Raw genomic sequence first — 8,225 nt, forward strand, 5'->3', positions numbered from 1 at the left:
GGTGTCTGGATTCACAAAGTGCACTGGGAGCACTCGCAGACGGGCGGCAATCTTGTAGGCAAGCCTTCGCCTCTTTGCTTCAGGAGGATTTAGGGGTGAGAGTCGTGGTTGCAAGTTGGAGGTTGAAGTTGGTTGCTCACTAGCCTTTTTCTTGCCTGTAGTGGTCATGTAATCCCTTATTAATGAGATTAAGCCAAATGTTACCTTACGCTTGAGCACGCGCTGCGGCCTTGGGCCACTTAGGTGTAGAGGTGATCTTCCTCCTCTTAGTCGGCTCCTCAGGAAAGAGAGGTCTGGTGATGCTTTCTCTTCCCTTAATGTGTGTCACAGTACCTTCGTGTATGTTGATGTAGAATATTACAAGCTCGTGTGCGTTGGAGGTTTCTGGAGCACTCATAGGTTGAGAGGAGAGGTATATCAAGCTCTTCTTCTCACTCTCCTTCGTTGGCGACGATCACGAACAAGGCATGTAGAAGAACTTACTTCTTGAATTTCAATGACACTGCAACCTGGTAACAAGACTTCGATGAAAGCTTTTAAGGCCTCTAAAGCCTCCTCCTCTTCTGTTCTCCAATTTGCAAACTCCTCACGCCATTCGTCCATGTTGTAGATTGCACATCTTCATTGCTTGTGGATTGAAGCTCTGTGTAGCCCTCCTCCGTGGGGACACCAAAATGATAGCGGGAAAAAGAGCAGTGCAATCGGGTGGCCTCTGTACTCGTGCACACTCCACAAACCACGCCTCATGCAAACAAGCAAAGAACAAAACAAAGGGGGCACCACCCTAAATTAAGAGGTTTAGGGATCTCACACATAGTGCACATAGGCAAGTGAGACTTCTGGCATTATGATGGCATCAAAACATATGGCAAAACACATAGAAACGAAGCTTAGGGACCTTATGCAGCATATATATATACACAAGACATCAGCTTAACAATACAACGGCATCTGATCATACATAACAAGGATATAGAGAAGCAAGCCAAGGATGGCATAATCCCTTGTCAAAAACAATCAACCCAGCAAGTAGGTATGATCCTACTAGCAACACATCAATACCTTAGAGAATGATGGCGAGGATGGTGGCCATGGAGCATGAGAGAAGACTCCTTATTTAGCTTTTAGGGCTAGTAATGTAGCATACTAGAGGGAGAGAGAGAGAGGGAGAGAGAGTAGAGCTCCATCCATAGCTCCTCGTTGTGAGCAATGTCGTCATAGCTTCGTTTCTTGGTGAAGTGGGTGAAGTGTTGGTTTTGAGTGAGAGAAGGTCTCCTTATATAGGTTTCTGAGAGGGTTTAGGATTAGGGATAAACATGCTTAAATCCGTTGATTGGGGTTACTTTTTGCTTAGGGTGGTCAACAGATTGAGGTCACCTGATATGTCACCATCAAGATATTCTCTAGAGTGATGTGAGAGGGGAGGGTAAATGCTGATTTTTCTGATTGTGACACATGGGGATAAGGCCTTGACCAGCATTTAAGAGCAGGTAAGGTGGCTGTTGAAACTGGAGGTTCTGCACATGTCAGGGGGGGACTTGCGGGGGGGAGGTGGCAGCTGGGTCCTCCTGAATATCAAATTCTCAAAAAATCCTCAACCATGGCTTCTTTTGACATGTGTTCTTTGAAAAAATCAGCATGTCTCTTTTCAACTCAAAAGTCTTTATCCCTGTTGACTCACCTTTATCATAAGATTTTCCCCTTTTCTCCTCCTGTAACTGCATTGTTGATGCCCAATCACTGTTTCTAGTAACAGTGAACTGTTACCTACCAAATACTTATGGTGCAGTAAAAAATATTTACCATGGGTAAAAAAAGTTACTGTAGGTAAAAAGTGATTTGTATTTACCATGTAGGTGAAAAATATTTACTGTAGGTAAAAATATTTACTGTGGTAAAAAATATTTACTGTCGGTAAAAAAGTGAAAACGGAGTATGCTGTGGTGTGAGTCCACACGAACATCCTCGTGTAAATTTCACTAGAAATTCACACCTAGAATGGGCTATTCTGTAAGATATAGGTTGTAGGCATGCATAAGAGCTCGTTCCCACGTATCTTCTGTCCATGGCACTTTTTACTCTTTGGTGCTTGTGAAGTAGATTTTTCTTCTCTTTCGAGATCTCTTGGACTAAAGTATCCTCATCTCCCCAACAACTGACTGTGCCTTTATTGCATCTTCAGAAGGGGTCCTAAAAACCATGCATCAATGAAGTGTGCTCCTGTGTCTCGGTCGTGGTCGTCTCGATCTGCTGAGCTTAGTCGCCCTGTCAATGAGGGCATCTCTGGTATGAATGTGGGTACAACTCTGTGCTAGAGAGAGAGAGAGAGAGAGAGAGAGAGAGAGAGAGAGAGAGAGGCTGGCCGGTTTGTGCGTGCGTTGACTCCATAGAGATCACCAATGAGCGCTCTGATCCTGTATGTCTGTGTGTGCGCACGCGCGCAGGCGGGTTGGAGTAATTTGGAGTGGTCACATACCTGAGGCTTCATGCAACGCAGGTGGTCGATGCATGATGAGCTCCTACAATTTTTGAAAAAAACCTTCAAATTATAATCACTTTAACACAAAAGCTATGGTCGTGGCAGAGCTAGAAAAATACATTATCCCTAGCGTGTAAAAATAAGGGCAACCTTGAAATTCTCCCGGTTTTTAGGTCAGAATTTGAAGCTTTTGCCGGTCATTACACCAAGGCTTTCTTGCAAATTTCCCGGATTTCATAAAGGCAAGCTAAAAATCTAACGAGGATTTTACAATTTCAGTGGGTTAAAATACACTAGGCCACGGTTTTTTTTCTAACATTGGGACGAGGAACGCCGATGCAAGACTCAAAAGGGCCTATCATTTATGCAACATTAGGATGCCTTCAGAGAATGTATTCCCAGATACAATTTCAGGAGCCTCGCACTAAGCTGTGGTTGTTTGATACGTGTTACATCTACAACATTATATGGAATGTAGATATGAGGCCCTAGCATAGGGTGCACACATGATGATTGGCGACTGATGGAGAGACCTTTAGTCTCCATGATATCCAAGACGATCTGGTGCAAGGCATCATTGCCATATGAGATCATTAGGGCTGAACTAGGGTCTGCACCAATTGTAGTTCAGGGTGTCAGCAAATCAGTGTCCTTCATTCATAGTCTATGGGGGCTCCCTTTGCATCAATATGCACGAGTAGCTCTTGAATCCTCCCGAGACTATAGGAGTTTTATCTTCTTTCACGACGTGTTGGCAGACGGTCCCCCAAACCTTAGGAGTACTCACATGACATAGCCGCCCCTCAAATTCAGGAAATACCTTGCGTATAACACTTCGTACTGTGTTTTAACTAGCACTTTCATTCCACACACCCATGTGTTCATGATGCCCACTTTTTCCGTGAGTCTCTGTACATATAATAATAGAGTAACAGGTAAATCGCTCAATGAGCCGGGAAATTATCCTTTCCGTTGTTACCAAACAATTTCCCCTTTCAGCGTGATTTAATAAGAAACGACGGAACATATTTTTATTAATAACACTAGTCTCTTTAGCTCTGCCTTCATAGGAAGTATTCTTGGCAAGATCCGTGGTTCTTCACCCCGCAAATTTCTATAAGCAGACAATGAATGATTTGTCCGGGTGGTGCCCTCCCCTAGAGAGCTACAGCAGCCTTGCTGCAATAGATGTCAATTGCAACTTCATGAATTGTGTATTCTCGACACCGCTACCAGCTATGCCTAACATGAAAGAGATGGTTATATGGGGCAACTTTATTGAGCAGGAAATTCCCATTGACATCCGCATCGGCATTGCAACAAGGTAAAATTATAGCTATTGATGCTCAACCTCAACCTCATCAGCGGCACCATCTCGCCCACCCTCTCAAACTGCAGTAGGCTAGAGTGGCTAACTATTTCAATCAACGGTCTCAGAAGTTTCATTCCGCCAAAGCTGGGGCTTATGCCAAGAATCAATTTTTTGCACCTTGGCAATAATTTGTTATGAGGCATATTCCACCCACACTTGGAAACTGTAGGTATCTGGTGTGGTTGAATCTTAGCAGCAATGAGGTAGAGGGCATCATCCTCAGTGAACTGACCCAAGCAAGCAGGGAAGGTGATAAAAGGAATGCTCATCACTGGTTTGCGATTCGGGTATTTTAAGTATCTATACGGAGATCTATGCATAGAGTATGTCTTGGGTTCAATGCTTACCATGAGAAGAATTCACCCCTTAAGGCTAAGCAAAATTCCAAACTTCGAGAGATGCAACCTTAGCGTTTCTATGCAGACATTGCACCATAATACATCCCTAACCCTCCAGGATCCAGTGAAGGCAGCCTAACATTCTTTGATCTTGGCCAAAACAAGCTTACAGGCACTATCTCTTTCAGCCTAGGCAACCTGGTCCAATGCTTCGTTCTCCACCTGGACTATAATTGATCATAAATCAGCTTAATTCATCAAACAACAACCTATCCGGCTACATTCCCAACTCTGGCAAGCACCCTACCTTTTTAGCTTCCAGCTTAGCCAACAACCCCTATCCGTGTAGCACACACCTTTCCTACCATCTCAGGCAGCGTCTCTTACATCAAACAGTTTCCATACCTTCATGGACAGCTTGTCCTTGAGCCACTATCGGCGATTCAGATCTGAGATTATAATAGTTGTTGTTCCTCGTTGCGGGTTTTCAAGTGTTCATTTCGTATAATTGAAACAAAGAAGCACATAAAGGAACTAATGCACGATAATTCCATGGACAAGCTACCAATCACTTATACGTCCTCGAGCAACATAATCCACAGATCCTATTTAGCAAGAATAAAAGTCACTCAGCGTCAACTTCGCCTTATGTGGAGGTACAGGGCTCTGCAAGATATTCTACAGAGAGCTCAAGGAGGCCACCAAGGGCTTCTGTGAAGAGGCCAGGATAGGCAGTAAAGGCTCTGGCATAGTCTACAAGGCCACCTTGGACAATCAAACTGTAGTAGCGGTTAAGAAGCTTATCTAATTGAATACTTTCAGCTCAATAAAATGCATCCTAGACTAATGCAAATGACAATTGGCCCTTCAACTTAATTTCTCTATAAGATTGATGAGAAGGGTAAGCCAAGGGATTTCCAGGCAGAAATAAAAACAATAGGGAAAATCAAGCACCCTAACCTCGTCTCTTTGTGGGGTTCTTCTTAGACAGACAATGAGAGGTTGCTCATTTACGGGTACATGGAAAATGGTAGTCTATGTTGACTCCCTTGCCATCAATATGCATGACTAGCTCTTGAATCCTCCTGACAATTGGCCAGCAATGGTATAAAGAGAGAATATTTTGATCCCAGCTGAAAATACTCAAAATCTACCTCTGAATTGCACGCTAAGATGAGAAACGCTAATAGGATTGGAGGAATTTAGGAATTTGGAGTAAAAGAGGAAAGCTCAGTCCTAGCTAGTTGAAGAAGAAAGGAGTCTGTTCCATCTGTCCCCAGCCCATTTGATCAAGCTGATCTGATGCCTCGTTACTTGAATATGCCTTTGAATTGATGGAAAGATGGGCTGGATTCAGGTGCCTGCTGCCATGGAAAATCTGTTCCTTTCATGGATTGAGGTATTTTTGTGTTTCAAAAAGGCCAATGCACTGAGGGTTGTTTAGTCTGAACATTTTGCATTTGCTCAAATTTACTTCAGTTCTTTTATGTGAGAATACTGAAGTCATGCATAGCCAATTCTGACTAAGCTCTTCTTCTTTGCAGGTGTCTGCAATTTGTGAACCGGATGTATATTCTGACTTGTCCTGAACTCACTGAAGACCAGCATTATGGATTGCCATGAAGGCTTCCCCATGACTTTGCTTGTGCCATGCTAAGGAACGTTTAGAAATGCTGATGGGTATATTTTAGACTTCATCATCTCTTCTAGGGTCTCTCCTTGGTTGTGTAGCCTTGAACTTCCTCTTGCTCAAAAGGAGGAAGGACTTCCTAGCTTTTAATAACCATGCTAAATTTCATGGCATGCTTGAGCAATACGTTGTGAAAGAGCCAGCGAGTTAAGGTGAGGTTCGATTCACAGCGGCACCATACAAGTTTGAGTCCTACCTTAAATAGAGAAAATAGACCCAGGTCTGTGATGAAGGCAAGTGCCATCACAAGTGCATCAAGTTCCTTGCCGTGAACTTGATTATAAACTTCTCAATTATATTGCTAGATTTTAGAACAATGCAGGTGGAAGTAGACAAACCTTTTCCTAGAAAAAAATTACTTTTTACTGAACCTCTCATAGACAATTGGCCCTTTAAACTCTCCTCTTGCAATTCGATATGGGGAATATTTTTTAGGTCCCAACTGAAGTCTTGTTGTCTCTCTATATACTAAACGAAGGTATTTTTTGGTTGGGATTTCATCATTTGTATTGCATTTTGCACATGTGGGAGAGACGGCATAATGTTGTGCTTCCAATGGGAGACCTATGAGAGCATCACCTAGCACTCTTTTGTTAACCTTGTGGCACATGGGCAACATAATGTCTTTATAGTAATCTTAAGAGTCTCTAGGAGAGAAACTGTGCATTTTCGTCTCATTGAGTATGATATCACTACTACAAATAACTTTATGAGACATTCTCGCTAGCTCCATTGCTCATGGCAAAGGCATAGGTAGCCATGAGACTGTAATCAATCTGTAGAAGACTTGCAAGAATAGTGCAAGTTGTAGCCACCATTGCACCATAAAACGATCCAACAGCATGGATCGCATCCAACTATCTTGTTGCAACACATCCTCCCATAGAATCCATATAAGAATAATGCAAGTTGTAGCCACCATGGTATAGGGAAGGGCTTTCTTATTGCAATGGTAGTGTTCTCTCATGGTACTCCCCCCCAGACTGTTTTCTACCTCTTATCAACAGTGAGAAAAACACCGTACTTTTCTTGATCAATGGATTTTAACTTGATCTCTTCTAAAAGCAAGTTGCCAATCATGCCAATAAGTTTAAAGTACCATTTGATGCATTGCTAATTCCATTATAGAAACGTGCCTTGATGAAGGTAATGAGCATAATACATATTTATCTCACATCTTCAATTCGTGCCAATAATTGCCTAAAAATAGTAATTGATGCTATTTTCAACGATTCTCAAGTCAAAGTACTTCATAAGGTAAATGCAGGCTCGAGTTGAGTCGTTAAGTCATGTGTCAAGCTGTTCCACCTCTTTATCAGACATAGGCTCAAGCTTAGCCACTAAAGTCATGCAATGTTTTCAAGTATTTTTTTTTGTATGAGAACATCCTAAACTTGCTTTTCCAACATGGGAAGTTGCCACCATTAAACCTCTTGATATTATAGAGCTCTGCATGTGAATGAAAATGTCATTCAATGCACAAAGAGAGCAAATGTATGATGAATGTCAATATGCATAGACATTATGCAAAAGTGATGAGAAAAGTCTCATAATTCTAGCAATATTCTCAACAAAAAAAATCCACAAAGAGTAAGAAAATAAAAAAGTGAATGAGCAAAGCACATAAATCCATCCAAACGTGTCCTATCACAAGATTGTGTAAGGGGAGCTCTAATAACGTAATCCACCTTGCGTGGGTATCAAATGCTCCACAAATGACTTCAAAAAACCTCACAATGATCCTCACAAAAGGTGCAAAAAATATATATCCAAAACCATACACGTGCCATAAGTAAACAACTTAGAAGTGCAAATATGGCTCCACACAAACATATAAATGATGAATGTACAATATCCAGAGATATAAAGACCAAAGAACTACTAATAATAGCAATAGTGAGCTCACACATGCACAAATAACTGCAAGCAAACATTTGACAAGACCTATATAAGTTGCCAAAGAATGGTGGTTGGGTTGAAATAAGCTTCTGGTAGCTTTGAAATGTCTCAATATATGCATTAAAGACATAAAGTAAGCTTAGATTGGACGTTACTTGTCTCAACGACCAAGTGACACAAATTGATCAAGATTGATATAAATAGCTCAATCATCTTAACAAAAACACAACAATAAAATCATCTTAGTAAAACATATGGGAGGGCAATCCAATTTGGCATTGCATGACCATCACAAAGTCCCAAATGGCAATAAGAGACACTAGCATCACTTGCCATAGATAGCTCTAATTAACAATATACCATCAAGATATATAACTATTGGAAAAGGTCATAATGAGTCCCAAAGTGCATCATTTGCCAAAACCACTATCATGAAAAGCTTATATG

The 8,225-nt window shown here is 41.7% G+C and overlaps 1 long non-coding RNA gene across 1 annotated transcript in view; it reads left to right on the forward strand.

Annotated features, from left to right (window-relative positions):
• Positions 1-6,379, forward strand: part of LOC147450782 (uncharacterized) — a 48,198-nt gene extending 41,819 nt beyond the window's left edge. Inside the window, exon 2 of the long non-coding RNA XR_015189165.1 lies at positions 5,734-6,379. This is a non-coding gene — a long non-coding RNA (uncharacterized LOC147450782). The remainder of the gene's footprint in view (positions 1-5,733) is intronic.
• Positions 6,380-8,225: the final 1,846 nt, after the last annotated feature.

The sequence above is a fragment of the Adiantum capillus-veneris genome, chromosome 9 (genome assembly GCF_014529385.1).
Source record: "Adiantum capillus-veneris isolate H3 chromosome 9, ASM1452938v2, whole genome shotgun sequence".
NCBI classification, from domain to species: Eukaryota; Viridiplantae; Streptophyta; class Polypodiopsida; order Polypodiales; family Pteridaceae; genus Adiantum; species Adiantum capillus-veneris.